Source organism: Onychostruthus taczanowskii, unplaced genomic scaffold, assembly GCF_017590055.1.
Source record: "Onychostruthus taczanowskii isolate IOZ18803 unplaced genomic scaffold, ASM1759005v1 scaffold78, whole genome shotgun sequence".
NCBI classification, from domain to species: Eukaryota; Metazoa; Chordata; class Aves; order Passeriformes; family Passeridae; genus Onychostruthus; species Onychostruthus taczanowskii.
Window position 1 is genome coordinate 2,911,731 of NW_024505671.1, and position 23,044 is coordinate 2,934,774.

Here is a 23,044-nt window from a genome sequence, read left to right on the forward strand (position 1 = left end):
TTTCTGCATATTGAGCCTTCAGTGAATAATTAAATGGATCTTATTTATATAATTTTGTTCTCAGTGAAATATTTTTTTCCCCACCAATGAGGACATGATCTGATATTATAACTTGCTGGATACAGCTTGAAGGGAAGTACTAAGACCTGAGAAAACTATAGTATTTCAGTGTTTCAGTTGGCCTTTCTGAAGATCAAGTAGAGAGTTTGTAAAGAGAAATTACCCACTGTTCGTATTTATGAAAGTAAAATTTGAGTAATTAACAATAACAGTGTGTGATTCTTTATTAGTTGATGTACAGCATATTTACCACACTTACAATCATGTAACAATATATGGAAACTAAACACTAGAAGTTGTGGTAAATTTCTTATCTTAGGTACTCTGTTTGAAGTGCAGTGAAATGAGCCAAAACTTCATGAAATGGTTTTCATTGAAATAGCGAGATTTCATTTCATTTCTAGAAAGGAAGTGAAACAAGAAATCAATGAAGTTAAGGGAGGGAGAAGAGAAAGAAAGGAAATATAAGGAAGTGAAATAAAATTGAAAAAAATGAAAATTCTTAGGAGAAGTTAAATTTTTGAAATGGAATAGAATGAAGTACAGTGAAATGAACTGAAACTTCATGAAGTGATACTCACTGAAATAGTGAGATTTCATTTCCTTTCGTGAAATGAAGAAATTTCATCACGGCTGGGTTCTGAGTTTGCTCACTCTACACTTTTGGAATTTGGGCCAGCCATGGTGATGGGGATCACAAGCAGCAATGACAAGTTGCCATTAGGGTTCAGGTTAGGGTTCAGAGAGCTGCAGAGCATACAGCTCCAGGAAAACTGGGGCTGGAAAAGACATGCCAAGGCAATCCTGGCAGGGCACCAACTTTGCTGCTCCTACATGTTTCTAATCTGGACCTCCCATGCTGATCAGACCCTCAGCCTCAGTGACAAGATGCCATTACGCCTAGAGTTGGGGTTAAGAGAGCAAAAGAACCTAGAGTTCCAGGGACACTGGGGCTGGAAAATGCATGACGAGAGCATTATGGCAGGGGCACAACATTGCACACCTCACACCTTCACACCTCACAGAATAGGGCCAGTAATGGGGATGGGCATCTCAGCTACAGCCCCAAGATTGCTAAAATGTTAGTGTGAAAAAATGAAATTCTGAAATGAAGTGAAAACAATGGAACAGAATGGAATGGGATGACTGAAACTTTGTGAAATGGCACTCATTGAAATGGTGAGCTTTCATTTCCTTTCATGAAATGAAGAATTTTCATTAAGAGATTAGAAAGTGTGGAGCCGGCAATGTGGGCACCCTGCCGTGATGCCCTTGCAATGCCTTTTTGAGTGTCAGTGTCCCTGGAGCTGTAGGCTGAATTAACAACCTAAAAGTAAGTTTTTTGAACTGTTGATGGTAACTTTTTCTTGTAGCCTGTCGTTGGCTTTGTAAGTGTGGCTCTGTGAAGTTAGTGTGCTGCAGTCCTATTTGCTCATCTTTTACATGTAACTATTTCCTGTACTTACTGCAGCACTGTTTCAAAAATCACACCCTGCTACAGAATTCAAGTGTAGTAACTGTCAGTCTTTGAGTAGCATCAGGTTATTCACAGTTTCATCATCTTTTTAAAAATTAAAAATCTTTGGTCTATTCTGCTGTTGTCACAGGAGGAAAATTTATTACAGTGTGGATAGAAAGACTGATGCTGGACCTTTCTCTCCCATTACAGGCAATGGACGATCGTTAGAATTAGCATTTAAACAATTAGTTGTTCATTGAGTAACAGAACTGCAGAATAAGAAATAGGAGAAGGAGAAAGTAGGAAGGACAAAAGGATAAGAAAGGATAAGTAGGGTATATAATTAACAAAGATTTAAAATAAACTAGTTGGTAAGAGCATTCATGATCCTGTCATGCAAAGAGAAATTACAGGTGTGGTGTGTACCACAATAACCTCAGAGCCAGTTAATTTCTCCTAAGGATGTTTTGTTTATTTTGTGCATTAATAGAAAAATACATATAATGATTTAGCTAAAATACAGTTTTTAATATGCAAATGCAGAAGCCTCAGTTTACCTGTTGCCTCCCAGCACCTGGTGTGTCAGGACAGCTGGGAGGCATTTCAGCATCTCCTTCATACTGGGGAAGGGATCCCCTCTCACCCTGTGTTTTGAGGCCATCATGAATCCTGAAGTGGTGCCCACTGACTTACCTGAGGCTTCTGCTGCTGTGCTGGATCCCATGGAGGCAAGAAACTGTTGGATGGCAACAGATCTGCTCCACAACCATGTGACCTTTCTCCTTTTTCAGTTCCTAGAAGAAACTAGATTTGTGCTGAATGTATCTGACTTCATGCAGAAGAGTTGGGCCTTTATACTATTAAGACATTTTTTTAAAATCACAGTGATTACATCAGTCAGGAGATCAGTATTCACAAGCATACCCTTTTTGCTTGTGCCCTGGCTAACACTGGTCTCCTGCTGTTGTTTCCTGCTAGAACACTGCATCAGCTAAGTGAAATGGATATGCAACCACTATACTCTACTGAACCACCCAGAAAGGGCAGCTTTTAAGAATACATTTATCCTTGGCTTATATAAACAGAACAGAATTTGCCTGTCTAATATCTGGAGGTAAGAGATGAGTAAAATCTGGCTATGATGGTGGAAGATTTTGTTTGATGTACATGCAAACATCTCAGTTTCAGAATATCTGCAGTCAGTTATTTTGTCAGTCTATGTCACCACAGTCAAGGAGCATTGTCGTTTCTCATGAAGGAAAAAAGGAGGAGGGTGAGGCTGGAACTGTCCCAGAGGATGGGAATGCCTGTTCCTGCTGCTACTTAGGGTTGGCAGTAGGTGCCCCCTTCGGGTTAGCCTGGTACTTGTGCATGCTGCTGTCCATCCCTCTGTGGCAGCAAATGTGGGAAGGGAAGCAGGAGGACGAAGTGCACAGCTGATCTCCGTTTTCTTCTGCCACAGGCAAGTGCTGCAGCCTTTGAGTTCCACTTGCCTGATGCCCAAGGCTGCCATGCCTGCTGCTCTGAACTCCCTCTGCATTCCATTTATGCAGCTCAAACATAAAGAACATTCTTTCCTGCTCTCCCCGGAACAGATTTATATAAAAGAAAAACTTGTAACACGCTAAATCTGAAGAAGAAATTAAATTAATATTTGGTACAAACGAGAAGGCATGTTATTAGCACCAGACTTGGCATGATGCAGGAAAAGGAATGAAATCTTGTGATTTCAGTGAGGATCAACTGGGCAAGCTTTAGGCCATATTCCTGCACTTCAGGTCATCCCATTGGCTCTCCTTGTTTTCACCTTGTATCAGGTTTGGTTTTTTTTTTTGGTTTGGTTTTGAAATTTCAATTCTTCTGTTTCTCTTCTGTCTCTGTTTCCCTTTCTTTCCTGCTTTTAGGAATTTCAAAGTGAATAATTTGGGCTAGTTTTGGTCCTTTTCCCTTCACCATGTTTCAACTAAGTATAATTGGTTGTAGTCACTCAATTTCAAATTTTTGGGATTTTTCAATTTCATTTTTGATTGACCATATCTCCTTTCTGAAGTGTTTGTTAAACTCTGTTCTCCAATTTCAAGATTTCATTTCCTTTCTTGAAAGGAAGAATCTCTGAAAGACAATGAAAAGAAACAGAAATTATGTTGAAGTTTTGAAGTATCATAAAGTTTGATAAACATGCTTTCCTTTCTTTTTCTAGATATTTATTTTTATTAGAAATAAAATTTTTAGTGCAACTAAGCGTTGTTGTTTTTCTGAGTGTTGTCCCTTCCCTGTTCTTATTTTTTTCTGTGTATATTTTTAACCAGTTTTTATATTCTTTCATCAATATTTTGTTCTTTTATAAACGAAAGCCTCAGATGTGTGGACTCTGCAAAGTAAAGAGGGAAGCATAACACAGTGAGACCTCTGCCTTACTGTAAGGAGGTTTGTGAGGTCGTCCTGGATTTAGCTGTGTGAAAGGGAACAGAGCTGGTACATTAAAAAATTTTTGAGAGAATGATGTTCAAGTGAGATAGTACTTACTTTCAGTCTAATATATCATACATTTATTCTGCACATAACACACAGTTGTATCTACTGATTCTTAGAGTTTGTCAGCTTCCATTGGAAACAGCTTGAGATGTACATCAGTACATAGCAAGACCATTTTACATCCAGATGAGATGTGTCACCCTGCAGAGGGAGCCATTGTGTTATCAAGCCAAACAAGACTCTTGTGTTTTTATTGCAGGAATTTGACTTTTTTTTTTTTTTTTTTTTTTTGCGTGTGTGTTCTTGTTAGGTCACCGGTTTTGTTTGTTTGTTTTATAGTGAGCTTGGATGAATGATTACAGATATAATTTTCTTCAGGCTTTGCTACACTTTGCAGAAACTCATCACTTAAGCCATTTGTCCTACCTAGATATGACAATTACATGCTTAGTGCTTTCTCTATAAAGGAAACAAGAGAGGAAAAGAGGTTCATCCTGTTCCAGAGTAGCAAGGACAATGCTTAATTTGTATAAAATGCAGGATATCTCACAAGGGTACAAACTGTCCAAGCATTATATCTGGGTTTAGACTGCTCTGTGCAGATGGGAGCAGAGCTCTGCTGAGGAAAAGAGAACAGAGTTTATTTTCATGGGAGAGAAGACTTACTGTCAGGGACAGTCTGATGTAACATGTACATCAGAAAAGGGATGGTCTTTACTGATCAGAATTTAATTTGTTGCTGATTCTAATTTTAATTATTCTGTACCCCACCATTACTAGACTTCCTCCAAATCAGGAAGCTGCACTCCTGGCTGTTCTTTGCCAGTCTGCTAAGGTGACTATGTCTGGCATTGCCTCAGATGTTGGCAGTAGACACATGCTGAATTACAATTATGTCAGACAGTTCCTCTTGGGAATCTAAAGCTGTTCCATTTGTGTTATATGTGGGCTGAACTGGAAGACATACAGCTAAGAGATTTTTAATTCCAAATAGTGGTTCAAGTGATGTTTTATGCTGCAGCACCTTACTATTTGAAAGTTAACATTCTACATCGTACTGTCAGATTGCAGTGTTCAGTTAAAGTAGCTATTTTGCTTTCTTCCTAGGTAAATGTGCCACCAAATTAGGAACTCTGCCCATTTCAGAACAATACAAGTCTGAAGAACATAGCTAGTAATTTTTGCCATGCCTTTGTTTGTGACACTTTTTCCTTTATTTTGGAGCCATTCAGCACCTATGAGCAAAATGTATCTGTCATCTGCAAGACTTTCTGTGTTACGACAGAAGTGTCTTTCTTGGAGTCAGTGAATGTCCAAGAGAGCTTCTATTCTTTTTACCAACATTAATTGCTCTAGTAAATTTTAAGGTTGTATTGCCTAGAAACAGTTTTCCTATATTTTCTGGCTTATCCTTGCTCTTTCCCAGTCCTCCTAAAGTTTTTATAATCTTTTTGAAGAGGTCTCCACTGGCTCTTTTCCCTTCTAAAGAAGAGAGAAACATGCTTTAATTTTAAAACTCAATCATTTTTCCCAAACAGGTAGTGTTTTCAGACCAGAGTTTTTAAATGTGTCTAAATTTTGGTCAGGTTGTAACAAGACTTACTGAGTTATAATATCTTTCCCAGTCATACTTCCCAAATATAACTTGCCTAAAAATTAAAGAGAGGGATTTCTAATATTTTCTTACACTGAAGAATATATATATAAAAGATTTGAGAAATATGCTGGGGGAAGAGGAAATACCAGCAGGATGGGGAGGCCAGGAATCAATATCACTGCTGCAAACTGTTCATCCTATTCCCTTCCTACCCAGTGAAGCGCATGCTTCTCCTGGTTCCCCTTCTCCACTGAGTCACTTTCTGGCCCAGCTAAAATTAATCATTCATAAAGCCAGAATAAAGGCTTTTTTCCACATCCTTCTTGGACTGTATTTCAATTTACTGTATAAACATGGAAACCTCTTCACAGCAATTTCACATTCCTGTAAAACCCTATGCTAGTACTTTAGTAAGTTTTGGCTTTATTTTCTCCATAGCCCACAAATGTCTTTCTAGGTCCATCATCTCTATGCTACTTAAATGGCCTTGGGAAAATATGACCATGCAAGCAAAACCTTGTCTTGGGTGCTTCAAGATGAGCTCATGATTATGCTCCTTCCCACTGCATGTCTGGAAGTCCTGGAAATAAATGCAGTATTTACTGACAGATCTGATAGATAGAAACATCCTGCACTGATTCGAATGAAATTACAGTGTTGTTCTGTCAAACTTGTGTGGTACAGACAATGATTTTACTCAATCCTTTGCTGCCCAAGCAGGCTGGTAGGAAGAGCCAGCAAAGTTCTGCTCTCACCTAGTTCCCACAGGGAGGCTTGATATTGACCATCTACACAGTATTTTTGTAAAGTAGCAGTATTACTAAACAGAAGTATTGGCTCACTTTGTCACTACAATTTCATTCTTAAAAAAACAGTAAACCAAACAACCAAGCACGACTCCAGAGAGCTGTTCAGCTTATCTTGGAGCAGCTACATACATTTGCTTAAATACCAGAGTATGAGAATTCCATTGCATATATTGACTGAAAACTACTGATGGCAACGCTCATCAAAAATGCATGGCATCAAGCTGTTCCACCAGGGTGCAGATGTTCTGTAGGTCCTATTTCAAATTTATCATACCTGTGGATGTCTTGAATATCCTGAAGCATCTCAGGTGACAACAGGCACTCTATGGGTGCAAAAGCATGGAGAATTAGATCTCTGCTGACTTCAATGAAAACCTATACATTTATCTCGTACCTGAGCTCATACCACATATTTTATGTGTCCATATATGGGTGTCTGAATGTGGGCCCTCACCTGGCTTTTAAAACCATGAGTCAGTCATATCACTTAATGAGTTTTATTGAGGGCTTCTATTTCCTTCCTTCCTTCCTCTTTCTTTCTTTCTTTCTTGAGCAGAATACTACGAACTTCACCTGGACGCTTTGGCAGGTAATCACCTACCATCCAGGCTATCACACATAATAATGCTTTATCCAGATGCATGATCTGGCTCAGTTTTTTACAATTAATTAATTAATTATTACAATTAGCCAGGTGGCTGCACAGCTCGAGGCAAGCTGTTGTCTGGAATGTGATCTGTGTGCGTATCGTGATTGTTGCTGGTTTCTCCTATGAGTTTGACACTAATGAATGTGATTCCACTAAATGGTGTAATTTCCTTGGAATAGTATTCTCTGACTGAAAAGCATTGCATTGAAATAGTTTTGGCTAGCACTCCTTGAGAAGAATGGGACAAACAGAGGTCTTTCAGTCTTTTTTTATAAACAAAAAGTCTTTAAACATGTTTATGACATTCCAAGTCAGTAGGGTTTTTTTCACTTCAAAGTGAGCAGCTGCTGAATTATTATGGGCTTCAACAGGAGATATTTTAATGCTACTATAAAAGTAGCACGAGAAATGGAGGGAAACTGTTGAGAATATTATTCCTGAAAACCATGTTCTAACTGAAACAGCTTTCCTTAGGAACATATAATTAACTTGAAAAAAAAAAAAATTCTGATTTCTCCACAATGAGTAAAGCATTGTCAATTAAAAATTTTTGTTCCTGAGAATCTTTCAAGTCCAGTGCTGTTTGTTCCTTCATACTTGTGGTAGTGTTCTGAATGTTAAACACTTTTCAACTTGGTTTTATCAGTTTGTTGGCAACTGATGAAAAGGAGATGCAGAATGCTGCCAAATCAAGATTGCAGTAATTTGCATGCATTTAGCATTCTGGGGAAACTAACTGCATGAGATGCAAGGTAAAAGGGACTCCAACATAAAGCTTCTCCAGTAGAATCTACTTTGCATCCCAAAACATTGGGTATCTCCATATGACTTCTCCATCACTGTACTACCTGATCACCCCAAATTATCCTTACATTACTGCACAGCAGGACAGTACAATATCTCATACAAGTAACCAAGATGAAGGCAGGCCCCACAGGAGTGTCAGTAGCAGCAGGACTATATTTCTGTAGTTTAGTGAACCCTCCAGCTCATGAAAAGACGATCACTACAATAGAGATCTGAACCACTTCTCTTACCAGGCAAGAAGATACTCTTACTGCTGCTAACAAAGAAGAAGAAATCAGCTCTTGATCAGAACACCACAGGGTGGTGATTTTTCTGGTGTAGTAAGTTATTGTCTTCCATTAAATAACTTGTAATCCCAAACTTCAATATTGCTTTCCTTGCAGCTATTTTAGGTTTCAAGAACATTTGAAAGTTACATTTAATTCCAGTGTATAATTATTTCTTTAATCTTCATTTTAAAAAGCTGTTGAGGTAAAGGTCACAAAATGCTAACTATGAAATTTCCCATGTCACTGTCTTTCTAGAATTCCTTTGCTGTTACTAGAATGAGCAAAAATATTATGACTGCAAAATGGATTAAATATGCTAAAGTATGTTTTCTACTCCTACTATCCTAGCAAATACGAAGATCACAAGACGTAATGATGATTTAGCAGACATGTTTTTCATGGCTTGATCTACTATTGAGTTAACAAATGAATCCCTTTTAAATACAATGTAATAGGAATAGTGAACATTTCTTTATATCAGCTAATGATTTAGTTTCAGGGGACGCTGGTAGACATAATAGCTATCTTTTTACCACAGGGCAGCACAAATCAAGCCATCATCAAAGTTGAAATCTGCAAAATTCTGAACATATAAAAGCTGTCTTGTCTGTCTTGGAGACAGACGTTTCCTTAATTCTGTGAAAACAGAGCACAGGGGTTGAGTGCCTTCCCAGCTTGTTGTCTTAGTCAGGCTTCATCATCTGTCAGATTTCCCTACAAGCACCCTTACACTTGGCTCTCAGTATTACACTACACCCCTAACAGCAGTGAGATATGGCAACTCATTAGTAAGAGGAAAAATCTAAGTGCTTTGGGGATGACCTTTTTGGTTTGTTTTTGTATTGTGCCCATCATGGTTAATGCTGACCCTAAGTATTTGACAGGTGACATTACAAACCATGACATCTCACATGGAAAGGAGCAGTACTGGTATGCTCATTCACTATGCAAGCAATCTAGCTGAAGGAAATTTTGGCACCTGCAGTCATACCTCCAAATGGAAAAGACAGATCCCCATGGAGACTGCTCCGACTGACCTTGGGTAATAAAATGCGGTTTCATGTTCATGGACATAAATCCAGCATGGAATTGTCTTGCTGGCAGTGCTAGTAACACTGCTTCAGCTCATGCAGGCTTGATAAGCAGAAATGTTAAGTGGGAAAATAAATGTAGCGTAAAACAATGTGTTGCAAGTACTTGGATGAAGCAACAGCCAAACAAAATCAAATAAGAGAGTGAAATCTGTCTGTAGCTGTAAAAAAGGTTTTGGCCTGGGCAAGGCCACGGGTGAGCAGTGAATTTTGAAGCATCAGAGCCATAGCTGTGGCAGGGCAGATGGCTTCTGGCTATAAAGGTGCTACCTAGGAATTAGGGAGGCAGGTCTGTGGCAGAGAGCTGGGCAGGAGGTGAAAGCAGGGCAAGCTTAGAGAATCTGGCAGGAATCTAAACCCACAGAAATAGCTTTCTTTTCCTGCCTCAGGCTATCTTTCTGAAAATGAGCCAGCTGCTGATAGTGAAGGTCCTTTGCTGATGATATATAGAAGCTATGTTTTAGCTGCTACTTTGCCAAAGATGTCATTCAGAAAACCCTGAAGTCTGTATCAAAATTAAACAAGAAACTCTACTTAACATGAGCTGAACGGTGATTCGTTGCTACAGTTCAGTTTGCTGAGTCAGAGAAGAATACATCTCACGTGTCATTTGGTTGGTAGTGCCCAGACAGTTATTTAACAGATTAAATTTCTTTGAACATATTTGGATTTTTTTTTAAATGAAGTTAAACTTTTCCTCCTCCCTCTGTTTTGCATTGGTTTTGTCAGCTGGTGCTGTTTACAGGAAGCATTAGGAGAGAAGCAAAGCCACAGACCCAGCAGAGTACCTCAAGGTCAGCTATTATGAGGCTGTTGTCTACAAACAGCATTGTGCACATGCTGTCAAGGTTCACAGGCTTTTCATTCCCAGCAACTGCAATTTTCTGTTAGTGGTAATTGGGAGGTAAATCAGGGCTTTATGACATCCAGCCACTGAATCTGTGTTTCACTTCTATTCTCTTTGGTTTGCATGAGCACTGAGAAGCAGTTAGTATGATTTTCATATTAGCTCATCTTAATGCTTAAGAGTTCTTGGATATCACAAAGGATCACTGGAATTCAAGGACAGAAAAACTACACCACCAAGAAATGCATGTTTTTTGAAGGTTCAAACACATTTACAATAAAACCAAATGACAGAAAATTATATGAGATACTGTTGGTGACCCTTCCAAGAGAACAAATTAATAAAGATTAAACTCAAGTCACTTGTAATAGCAAGCTCAGACCCATGCTGGTATAATTTTGCAATAACATTATGGAGAAGTAGGGCTGCCCTTTCCTGGACTTCCTAGAGATGAGCAGAGCTGGCCCCAGGGCAAGCCCAGGCTTAACTTTGATGCAACAATCTCACTTGGAAATGCTAAACTGGTGCCTGACTATGATGACACAGGAGAGAGAATAAAAACTAGATTTAACAGATGTCCATCCGTCTGGGCCTCTAAGCATGCTTAGTATGTAATTTATCCACAAAGAAAGCTATGAGCGCTCTGTCTTAGCTTCTGGCTCTGCAGATGGGCCTTTGCTTTTCTTTCACCATCACAGTCCTTTGGCAGTATGTGACCTGTGACTAGCAATGACAACACTTTGCTGGCATATGCTATCTGTAATACATGAGATAAAAACACAGGGTTGATTTTGGCTTTTGGGTGCAAAGCTCCCAGCTCATTCCAGTACCTCCATTCCTATCTGCATTTACATTCATGTCAGTGCTTCCTCTTTGACACTAGCAGAAGTGCATACTGTCCTGGATTTCTTTCCCAAACTGCAAAATGTCAGAACAGACTTTATTCTCAACCACAGTTACCCTGAGCAGAGGCAAAGCAACCATGTAAAGTTTAAGCTGTAAAGAAATATAATAAGTGAGGAGTGTCCTCAGTTAAAAAATGTAAATAATTTTTCCAGTCTTGACTGCCTCCTGCTACCCCCAAAGGCCAGGATGAAACAGTTGTCTTCAAAGCCAAATTTGTGTTCTGGACTATGCTGACTATGCTGGGATTTCATCTTGTTAGATATGAGAAGATATTCTTCCAAAAGAATTACAGATTTTGCAGAGGTAAAAATGGGACAGGTTCACACCTGATACAATTTCTTAAATACACACCAATGCTAAACCCAGTGTTTAAAAAGTGCCTGCTGGAAAATCAGTAAAAAAATCTGATTTTACACTGTTTTTCAGCCTATAGGTAGTCTGCATTGTGCCCTACAGGGTCATCTTCAGCTACAAAAGACTAATGAAGATGCCTAGCCTTAGTTCAAGAAATGCATCTTTCAGTTTCAGTGACAAAGCAGATAAAAATTTAACCTGTTTTTTCAGTCCTCACTGTGAAAGTATTTTATAGGAGAGAGCTCCTGGCTTGGGGTTACAGTATTAAGAAACAGTGTTTTTTCCACTTTTTAATATTTTAAATGTGTGGTGGAGTAGCATCCCTTGACTCATTTCTGTCAAGCAGAGGTGGCAGCTAAACCAAGAGAAATGGGCTGGCAGCTGTCAGAGGAGAGATGTCACACACAAGGCCTTCACAGGTAGCATTTTGCTGTCAGCTGCACCAGAGGTGTCATGAATTGAAGTGGCCTTCAGAGTGAATTTTCCTCCCTAAGCTAACTGGGCTGCTCAGCAGCATGGCTAAAATACAATTTTGAAATCCTAAGCATGAAGTGCTGTAAGCAGAGACCTACTTGGCTGCTCATGTTGTGAAAAGCAAAGGTGTCAGAAAGAAACGAAATGGGACCCCGAGCTGGGCGAAGGGTCTGGAGAGACCATTTTGCCTCTCTCGCTGCTGCTGAGTGATCAGAAGGCAACTCAACAGCAACTGGTGGGTCCTACCTGATTTTGAGGGGCTGAGGTAACTTAAACCCACCTGAGAGCTGTAGTGAAAGTATCATGCTTTATTAATTAAATCATAGGTAAAAGAAAAATAGTATGTTTTTGAGGACATTGGAAGCTCCTAATGCCATTCTCAGTTTAATAGCATTTGCAAACATAATTTGCAGCACGGGTGGCTACTTAGTCACTGCCATACTTTTCTCTCTTCTTTCCTCTGAAACAAACAAACAAACAAACAAAAAAAAAAAAAAAAAAAAAAAAAAAAAAAAAAAAAAAAAAAAAAAAGAAACCTCTACAAAAACTGGGTTTATGAAAAACTGGGTTTATGGCCACTTTTGTGGGCAGTCTAGGTGTGTTAGGAAAGAATGTTCCAGTGAAAAAGGTAGAGAGGTTTTGGGCTTGCACATTTGTCCTCTGTAATTAAGTGTGGTGGGAGGCACAGAGCTGTCCAAGGACATGAGAGGCCAATTTCAGTGACAGGTTTTTAAATATGTCTTAGCATAAAAAAATCCATTGTCATTATCAAAACAGCTCTGTCTTTCGGAAATACTGAAGTCCCTAACAGCTGTAAGCTTACAAGTGCAAGGTTTAGGAAGGGGAGAAAAGGAAATGTTGCTTGAAGGTTTCGTTAATGTGCAGAGCTGTTTAATTAATCAGTGCTGGTATCTATTTATCAACCCAACAGCTGCTTCTCTTATTTCCATCCCACTGTTTGTTGACACCTCATTTGCTTCTTCATTTTTGGAGAATTGAACATTAAGGCAGTAAAAACTGGTGTAAAATGTGACTGGTATGGGGATAGTGTAAATTAAATCTTTCATTGATTTTTCTTGAAAGGGAAGGTGACCCTGCTCTGTGTGAAGCTGTAACCATGGCAGCAGATCTAGTCACAGGGAAAAAAATGATGCTGCTTTTACAGTGCGAGGTGGAAATGGACATTCTGAGCTGAATGTTTTCTAGCCCATGATTGGGAGCTGGAGGCCTTTTCATTTAATAGGCTTTGACTTTGAAAATAGATTCTGCTACTCTGTTTCTTGCAGAAAAGGTGTCAGTGGGAAAAGACCACATTTGGTAACTGGGCTACACCAACACACAGAAATGAGGGACACTTGCATCAGAAGAAAGCCTGATGATAGTTTCCAGTAACAGGTGTCAGGGACACAACAGTTGACATGTAGGGATGAACTGTTACTTAGATAAAGGATCTTTACATCATTGGCTACATAAAGGCACCTTTAAGCATTGATAAATGACTGTATGTAACCAGGAATACAGGCCATAGCAGCTATGGGGTCCTGTAAATCTCTGAAGTCCTTCACAAAGAGGTAAATGTCCTTATTTCCTGGGAAAGGAGGCAGCAGGAATACTGAGCCAGCAAGGCCAGATTGCTTGCCTAAAGCTGAAGAGAAAAATCTGTGCCAAATCTAGTGCTGGGAAGCATGGTCTTGAAGTCTGTGCTCAGAGCATTCCTGATCCTACACCACTTGCCCCACACAGCTGCCAGAGTGCTGTCCCAAGCTGTGCACCATGTGGTTAATTAGAGACCTCTGCCCTTCTTTCTAGTTGCATAAAGAAAAGTTGGCTTGGACTCCAGAAACAGAAACTTGTTCCACAGCAGCATTTTGATTCAAAACCAGTTTTGTAATCCCTGCTGTGCTACAGAAACCATGGTAAAATTAAAAACACTTGGTCTTCTAATGCCAGTTTAGAGAGACAGAGGGAGAGACTTACATACAAGCTGCTGCTTCTGCTTTTTTGGATGGCTGTTTCTCCATAGACAGATTCTCTGCAGTAGTATACATCCAATTGGAACTCAGAGGAAATAAGAAAAAACAATAAGCAACTTCAAATGTAGCATTGAAAACCTACCAGTATCAGGAATTCTGCCCACTGACAGAGCCAGACACACTGCATGCTTTGCCCTGTGTGCTTTTTGTATACAATATCTCAGGGTTCCCTTTTGAAATCCAAATATCTGATCACATACTTCCTTACCAGTTGTACAAAAGGCTATGGCCTTGTTTGGAGACACATTAGGCATAAGACTTGCTGCAGATGCCAGTCACAATTCCAGTGGAGCCATTAAGAAATCTGTTTCTCAGGTGGTGTCTCTTTTTGCTCCAACAGAGACATCCCTGGGGTTTGTATCTGCAGCACTGTTCCCCTAGTCAAGCTAAGTGGGAAAGTACTGTAAGCAGGCAATAAGGGGAAAGGGAATTTACTTCAGAAGGCACAGAGGAATGTAATAGTCTTCAAAAAAGATTGGTTTGAGGATAATGATCAAAGGAGAGAAACAGAGGTCAGGAAAAAAGGCAAGTGTGAAGGCTAGAGAATCAGAGGGTGGGAGAAAAAGGAATTAAAAAATATAGCAAACACTTCAATGATCTTGCTTGAAGAGTTCAAAGGAGGAGAAGGATCAGACTTCCTTCAGTGCTGGGTCGTTGCTGAAAGACTTCACTCAGATCCTCAGAAGATGCATTTTCCACCTTGACAGCTAACAAATGATTGTTCAGGCTGACTGGCAAACCTCTTTTCAGTAGACTAATCTGCTGTTGGAATTTCTCTGACACCATTTTTTGGAGTAGAAATTGGAAGAGAAACAGAAAGAGACAAAAAAAAGCAGATCTCTCTGTTTCCCTTTCATATGAATCCCTGCTTTTTCCACCTCATAACTAATTCTGATGTTGTGTAGGGAGTGTATGTATATATATCCATATTAGTATGTGGGAAAGGCTAAAGGGAGAACTGGCCACAGAAAGACGGGAAAAGAGAAAATAATAGAACAATATTCAGTGTCAGGAGAACATTGACGTAATACAGCACATTAGAGGACATGAGAAGAAAATAACAACAATGGTTTTTAGGGGAAAATGTTGATGCAGATGGACAGATTTAGGATAAAAAATAGCAGATACAGATATAAGCAGTCAGTGGATGCATAAGGTGAAGCAAGATTTTGTCCCAAACTTCTATTTGGGCAGTAGATAAAACTTCAAATCTTCTCTCTGTTTTAGCAAATAGTTTAAAAAACCCCCCTGTAACAAATGCCTTTCAAATAAAAGCATTAATGTCTGTTGCTTGTTTTTGCATAACCTAAACAAAACTAGCAAAGCATATTCCTAAATGACTAAAAAAAGATTGTTAAAAGCCTTTTGCAAGATCAACTTCGTGTGACTCAGATTAGCATATTGAAAAGGCATAATCATACTCCCAGCAGGAGATGAAAATGCCCATTTTTGCAGAAATATTTGATTTTTGCTGTATTATGATCAGTTGCATATTGTAGCCACATTATGTTGGGTGTTTTTCAATTGTGAAGCCACATAACATGAAATGCCTTCTAGTGGCATATGGTACCTGCACATTATTTATAAAATCCTCATTTTGCTTGGGAAAGGTGATATTATTAACACACTAGAGGAGTTGCTTCAATGCTGAGAGCTCCGAGTAGTCCACAAAATGCTCTAATGTGCACTGATCTGGAAATCCATACTATTAAAGCATTCTTTAGGATTTGATATGGCTCAGTTTCAATGTGGAAGGTAAATATCAGTGCATCTGCACATCTGAATGTGTGTTTATGTGCAGGACAAAAGGAAAAACACAGGTACACACACGGAAGGCAAAGGAAAACTGCTGGTGTAGAACATAGGCCTTCATGAAAGACTTAGCTGTTATTGTATTATTTATATAAAAACTCACGGTTTGGATCCTGAAGGTGTTAATCGCTACTTCTGATAACATACATGTGTCCTTTAGATCAAAAATGCATCGAACTCTTAAAAGCTCTTAGGAGATGCCTGCAGATCCCTCCCTGACAGCTGTGTGGTCACAAATGGAGCCAACAGGGGATGAACAAATGAACGAGGAAGGCTTTAGATGGAGGTGACAGAGCTGAACATCCACGTAGGCAGAACCTGAGACAGGTCCCTGTTAGTCTGAGCTTACAGAAAGCACCTGCTTCAAAGACAAAGCATACCAACAGTGAGAATAAGAATTAAGTGCTTCAAAACCGGCCTTTGTTTTCTTTTCCTTTTCTCCTTGCCTTCTTTCTCCTTCTCCTCTCCACCACCCTATGCGTTGTATTTATTTGGAGAGGGGATGCACATCAGTGCTTGAGCAGCGGTTTGTTTCACCATATTGAGTAAGAAATGAAATCACAGGGAGCAGAGACTTTTTCTAATGTTAATTAACAGGTACTCTGCTTTCATGCTTGTGATTCATGTGGAAGATCTCAGATGCTCAGAAAAACAAATCCTGCCCTGTCTAAACTAGAGGGTGAAGAATGCCATCAGCACGGGTAGGTGCTTGAAGAGATCCATGGGTTCAGCTTTTTGGGGCTGTGAACTGCCTGTTGATTGGTTAGGCTAACTGAATTAAACTAGATGAATATTGAAATAAAAATGTCAGGTTAACGAATAACATTGCATTATCAAAATGGTCACCACCATGATCACCACCTTGCTTATGTAGATATGTAACTCGAATGTCAACAATCTTTTCTTGTCATTACCTTTAGTCTTGTTCAGAGTAGGAAAGCAAGCAAATGTCAGAGACATAAAAGCATTTCCAAACAAGCAGCTAAGCAGAGAGCATTGGTCAGGGTCTGCTGGTTTCCCTCAGCAATGTCTTTCACCTCACAGTGAAGTATCACAAACAGAGGGCTGCTCCTAGACATATCATGCACAGGAAGAGGAAGGCTTCACTTAGCGATGGGGTAGAGATAAAAGTACCCAACAGATTTAACGCAACATGTATTTCTAAAATGCTGAGGAGGTCTAGTTCATGTTTTTCTTACATATTGGATTTTACCAATATTTACCAAGTATTACTGAATGGGACGTGCCTTGGCTTGTCTGGTCCCTGCTGCTGAACCAAATAGCGGCACCTGTGGTGTTTTCTCCCGAGACGTTATCTAGCTACCCGTGGTCGCAGCTGGGCACGTGGAGACAAGTCCGGGCATGTCCCGAGCTCCAGTGCTTGTGGACTGGGGCTTGTTGGTAGAAGAAGGTCACTCCTCAGGCCTTCCTGAGCTGGAGAAACCTTTAAGGCGATGGTGAATGAAGGAGTGGGTCCTGATGGAGAGTTTTTAATCCAGAGTTTTTATTTTGGGCCGCATGGCCTCTGAATCCTGCAACAGCCCCTCCAACAGAACTCCCAACTGCGTGGTGTGCTTGTCCTTTCACGGAGAGGGGCAGGGGAGGGGACCCAGGCACCACCAACCAGGTATGGGGGGAGGGAGTCTCAGGTGAGAGGGACACCTGGATGGGCCAATGGCCCCCCAGGGGGTGGAGATCATCCTTTAAACCTGCCAATCACTCGATGCCCTCTGGAATTTCTGGGTTGATAGACAGTGCCCAGCAGGGGTCAAGGGTGGGGAAAGGAGAGGTGATTGACACCTGGGGAAGGACCTAGGTAACTGAGGCAAGCCATGATATCACACTGCAACACTTATGCTTGACAATTCCTGTCTGTTGACACTTTGTTGTTTGTACTGTGTTGAATATCACTCTATCACCAGTAAACATACCAAACATTGCATGGGGGTGAGGTCTGACAGCCTTTGTTTTGTATAATCTTTAGAGGTGAATTGTGAAGTTTTTCAGTATTTCTCTTTTGAGAGAGACATGGCTTCCATGTCATGCTTACAGGCTACACAAGCCATCAAATTGTATTGTTTCATGGACTGAAGAAGAGGATGCATTTGAATAAATACTCTCAGACAAAGATTTGTGTCCATCAGCATGTATTTAAAATTACATAGCAAGACTGTACCTGTGCAGAGGAGTTCACTAGTGTTGACACCCTGCCTACTTTTCTGGCCAGCTCTGACTGTGGGCCAGAGGAACACCTTGGAATAAGTAAGGCTCAAGAAGAGGGCTGAAGCACAGACTGACAATGATTTTTCACTCTTGCATCATCTTCAGCAGCCTGATCAATTTATATTTACATGAGTTTACTTTAAATTTTATCCCTGGAGGAATAGCCTTCATGAAGAAAGAGCTTCCCTGTCCCAAGAGTTAACATGATGATAGGCTCACAGTATAACCCTCCAGGATGTCCCTTGTGCTGGGACTGGGCCCTTCCAGACAGTGACTCCTCCAGTGCAATGTGGAGTGCTGACACCACAGCCACCTTATCCTTCCTCTAGCATCTAGTTTAGGGCAGCTCCAACACAGAAACATTGCACTCCCCACTCTTGTATTGACAGAAGGGTAAGATCATGAAAGGTCAAGAAGGCCAATGTTACTTGGAAACATCCTCAGATTTCTCCCTAAATTCAGCTATTCTGGGATCTCTGAATTGGTGTGCAAAGCCACCCAGCATCTAAGTCAGGATATGCTCTCCTCAAAAGCATTGACACAGCTGAAAATCTGTCCTCTCCTCCCTTAATCCTGCCTTCCCCTTTCTTTTCTGCTTCAGTGTTAGGGTATCAAAATGCCAGGCAGAATATTCAGCAGCTAATAGGTGCAAGGATGAGCAAAATAAAATAACTAGGATCAGCGGGAGCAAGCTAACCTTATTCTGTCAGGAAAGACGTGAGTAGATGTATTAGTAGACAAAATAATGTTTGGTTTTGGATTAGGTGTACTGCACTGAACTCACTGCAGTCATTTAGGTGAAAAACAATATGAAAGTTTAAAAACAGGCCACTGATAGAAGGGAGGTTTTGTTTTTCCCCAGGGCAAACTAGAAAATTCACACATACCTTCCTGTAACTTATTCTATAAATTCTATAACTTCTTTTGTGTGACTAGGAGAACATCCAAATGGAAATGTTTTCACAGCAGGTACAATAAAAAAGTGGCTATACCTAAGTCTCATCTGATGCCTCTGGGTACTAGTAGAGATCAATCAATAAAAATTACTTGTTCAAAGACAAGTCATAAATTAATTAGATTGTCCTACTGGATGTCTGTCAAACTTGATTAAAAAAGCACACCCCTCAAAATGTCATAGCTGAAAAGTGGGAACCACCCAAAAATTCCACTCTGCAACAAAATGCCTTGGGATCCATTCTACAAAGTCAGTAAAAATTACCTCATTAATCTCCTTCTGAAGCAAATACGTATTTCAGCAAGTAAACTGATAGACATCTCTAGTTCTGTTGGCTCAGAAAGGATGTTTACTTTCCTACCTGCATCTGGCCTCCCACATCAGACAAGACAGATGACTACAGTGTATAAGCTTTTTCCTGCACAGTCTCTGGAACAGATTGGGATCTCTAGACAGTGATGCACATTGGGAACCAGAGGAGCTGCCCAACAGATGGCTTGGGAGACTTCAAGCTTGCTCAAAAACAGTTTAGGAATTAAGGAGCTGATGGGACTTGCGTTTACTTGAGAAATGGAATTTTAAAATCTCCTGGATCACCACACTGCTTCCAAATGTTGGCCTCAAACCTAGTTCTATCAAGGATACAGGGTGAGCTAAGAATATTCAGTGGAACTGTGTGGGTGTAAAACCATTTCCAGTTTTTACAGCTATTTAGATTACTGGGGAAGGTGCTGTATGTCTGACTGATTTGTACATAGAACTCATGGATTTCAAGTCAAGTACAGCATTTTGAGGCCAGAGCTGCTGAACCAAATAAACAGAAGGATTTGGTCACAGACAAAGCCTGTAAAGACATTTCAAAGCAAACTAATTTGGTAAAAATGCAGAAAGGCTTTAGAAGAAAATCTTTAGAAATTTTTAGAAGTTTTCAGATTACTCTGAAAAAGCTCTGGCTGGAACCTTGATTACTTTTATCTGGAATTTTATTTCCACACACAGGAAAACCAGAATACTAGATAAGAAGACTAAAAGGTGAACTCTGAGGAAAAAAAGGAAATCCATCTGAACCAAAGCAAAACATCTAAACCAAAATGCTGACAGCAGTTAGTTGTCTTTGAGCTGGGACAGAGTAAATGTGACCCACAGCCACCTGACATGAACATAAAGAATCTTCTAGATAGAGATACTTTTTAAAAAAGTATCTTTCTGTCCTGGAAAGTATGTAAGATTTATCACTAAACAGGAATGGAGTGATACTAGCAACTCAGACAATTTTCAGAAAATACCTCAGTAAGGACAGTCCCTTCCCAGTGGGGAGCAGCAGCATGCCAGAGGCATCCATGGAAACATTACCAAGGTCAACACACAGACAAACGTGCTCAGAAATGCCACAGGGCAGCAGCACCACACTGCTGAATGTCCCAGCAGGGCAATGATGCTGAGGCCACACTGCTGGGGAATTGTGGCTGCTCCTCAGAGGAAGAGGCAGCTTTGCTAGGCTGTTATTCTGGAAATATGTGAGGAAGGAATGGTGAAGCTGCTGGGGATGGAGAGTAAGTCCTGAGTTCATGTGGCAGAAGGTGTATAGGTCCAGGATTGGATGGTTCCTTTGCAGCATTATCTGGCTTATCTTCTCATCCTGGAAATGAAGCACTTTCATTTCGAGAAGAATTTGTGCCTACAGCAAAGAACCTTGCTTAGAAGTTGACCTCACATTAACAAAAAAAAAAAAAAAAAAAAAAAAAAAAAAAAAAAAAAAAAAACTGGAGGACACAAAGATCGGTAGCCTGAATATCATCAGCAAGAAGCTTCCTTGAATCACAGAAAGCTCATCATTCTGTAAATTATTAAGCATTGAAGAAACATAACCATCTCACTTTTATAATTTTATCATTTTTCTACTACTTCAAATCTAAGTAATAAAAATAAGGGCAAGGATTTTTCACATGCCATCACTGCAGGTGATACTGTATCTGTTTGAAAACAGTTACATCTTTCTAATTTACACTTAAGCTTTTTTTATACAGTGTAGAGGGGCCTTAAAGGGTGTCATTTATACCCACACACACTTCAAAGGTCCTTTACATTGCCAGTGGACCAAAAAAAGGCATGGCAGCCTCCATGAAAGAGGAAATTTGGCATGGTTTCTCTAAAAATGAACTTCATGGCAGATCTGCAGCCAGCACTGAGAGGTGGAAGGGCATGTGGACAGTTGAGAATTAGGAGTACTGTGTAGAGCAGTGTCCATGAAGCTTTGTCCTTTAGCACACACCTGTCCTCTCCTTCTCTCTCTCCTCTCCTCTGCTGCTCATACATCTGTTGCAGCACAGATATCTCACAGCTAAGTAAAAGAAAGAGAAGATGGAAAAAATTATTTTATCACGATTTCATGTGATCCCCTGGGTAGGTAAAAATAAAGTTGTTAAACTGGAGACCATGCATGAATCTCACAGAAGTGACAGCACCAACTCCTCTGTGCTTTTCTTATATAGCAGAGCTAAAAATAAGCAATTTGATATTGGCATGAGATTTCATAAGACTGTGTTCCTCTGATGACAAAGAAATGACCTGGCACCACCCATCCCAGTGCCAGATCAGGAAATGGCATTGAAGAAATTACATCAAGAACAACAAGAAATGATAGAGAGCCTTTCAACAAAATCTTTTGAGGAGATTTCACTGGGAAGAGCAGGAGACTGACTGGTTAGTGTAAGGCTAGGAGCAGCAGGAGACAGGATGCAATCAGTGTTCCACAGTGAGAGCAGGCACGCCCCCTTTTTCCCCTCCTTCTCCTCCACAGACAAAGCCAAGGCATTTTGTTTTAAATCTGAACTCTGAATCTGATATCCAAGAGACTGCTCTGGTTTCAATGCCAATGACTGTACTCAGACAGCACTAATGATCACTCTCACTATCTTGCCTTTCTTCCTGCTCCCGCACAATACTCCAAATGTATCTTGAGACATATCTTTTCTTCTGGTTTCCCTGTAGAATCAAAATCTCTGCATTTGTCATCAAACAGAATTGTCACATTCTGGCCTGTGCCAGTGAGAATACAAATGTGGTGAAAAAGATCTGTGTAACCACAGAGTAAAATTATTTTTCAACAAACACTTCAGTAGTATGAGGGCTGAGAGAGGTAGTAAAAATCACTCACAGTCAAGAAAGAAAGGGGTTCTCTCTGAGCAGAATTACATCTCTGCAACCTTTTTGCCTTCCGAAGAGTTTCACAAGATGTGTTGGGAGAAGTTCTGACCCAAGCAGACTTTCCGTAAGTGAAATCTGCTAACACAAGCATCTAATAGATCGATCATGCAAAAGCACTTCATGATTGCTATTGCTTTTCTAGCCCACAGTCATGAGTAATTTCTCATTTCCTTCCCCATTCTTCCTCAGGATGTCACAAGGCAGAGCAGATTGCCAAGAGAGAAAATGAAGGGATGGCACCATAAGCAGCTGTCAAGCTTTGATTCTTGGAGAACAGTCTGATCACCAGCAAAGCCCACAGAAATACTTGGCTTTGAGTCATTTTCTCAAGCACCACGGGGAACAGAAAGAGGGAGGGACTAGTAATGAAGAAGATTATTTTACTCCCTGTCTAGTTTTGCTGTACGTGGACATCTTTAATTTGGAGTTGTTTTTCATGCACATAACATAAAGAAGTCTAATATGATAAATATGAATGAGCTATTTCCCAAATGCTGAAAGGATATTGTTCAATTTGAGAAGAACACTGCATCATGACAAAATTGTAACTACCTTTTGTAGTTTGAATGCACAGTTACCTCAAAAGGAGAGTTATTCCCATGCCACATTAAGTCATGGGCATACCAAGACTCAAGCAGCCTGTTCATTATGGAAATTTTGCTACTTGGGTCAGGACTGCCTTCCTAATTTATTTCTGTAAGCTTCACCTATATGATTTGTTAATTTCTTTCAGCTTTTACCTTTGATATCTGTTTTGTATTTCCAAAGGGTCTCAAGAGATCAGTATGGTCTCATGGTTGCTGTTGTTGGTCTTACACACAGTTAAGTACAGACAGAAGAGACACTTTCGATGATCCTTCTAACAGCAATATAACTTGTTTCAATGCTGGTACCAAGCATGTGGAGTGGCACCTTTCCAGTTTTTTTAGGAGCTGGCAGCTAGTATAGCTCCTTAATAAAACAGCAACATATTTTTCTTTCAGATTTGCTGTTTCTAAATGTCACTCTTGTATTGTT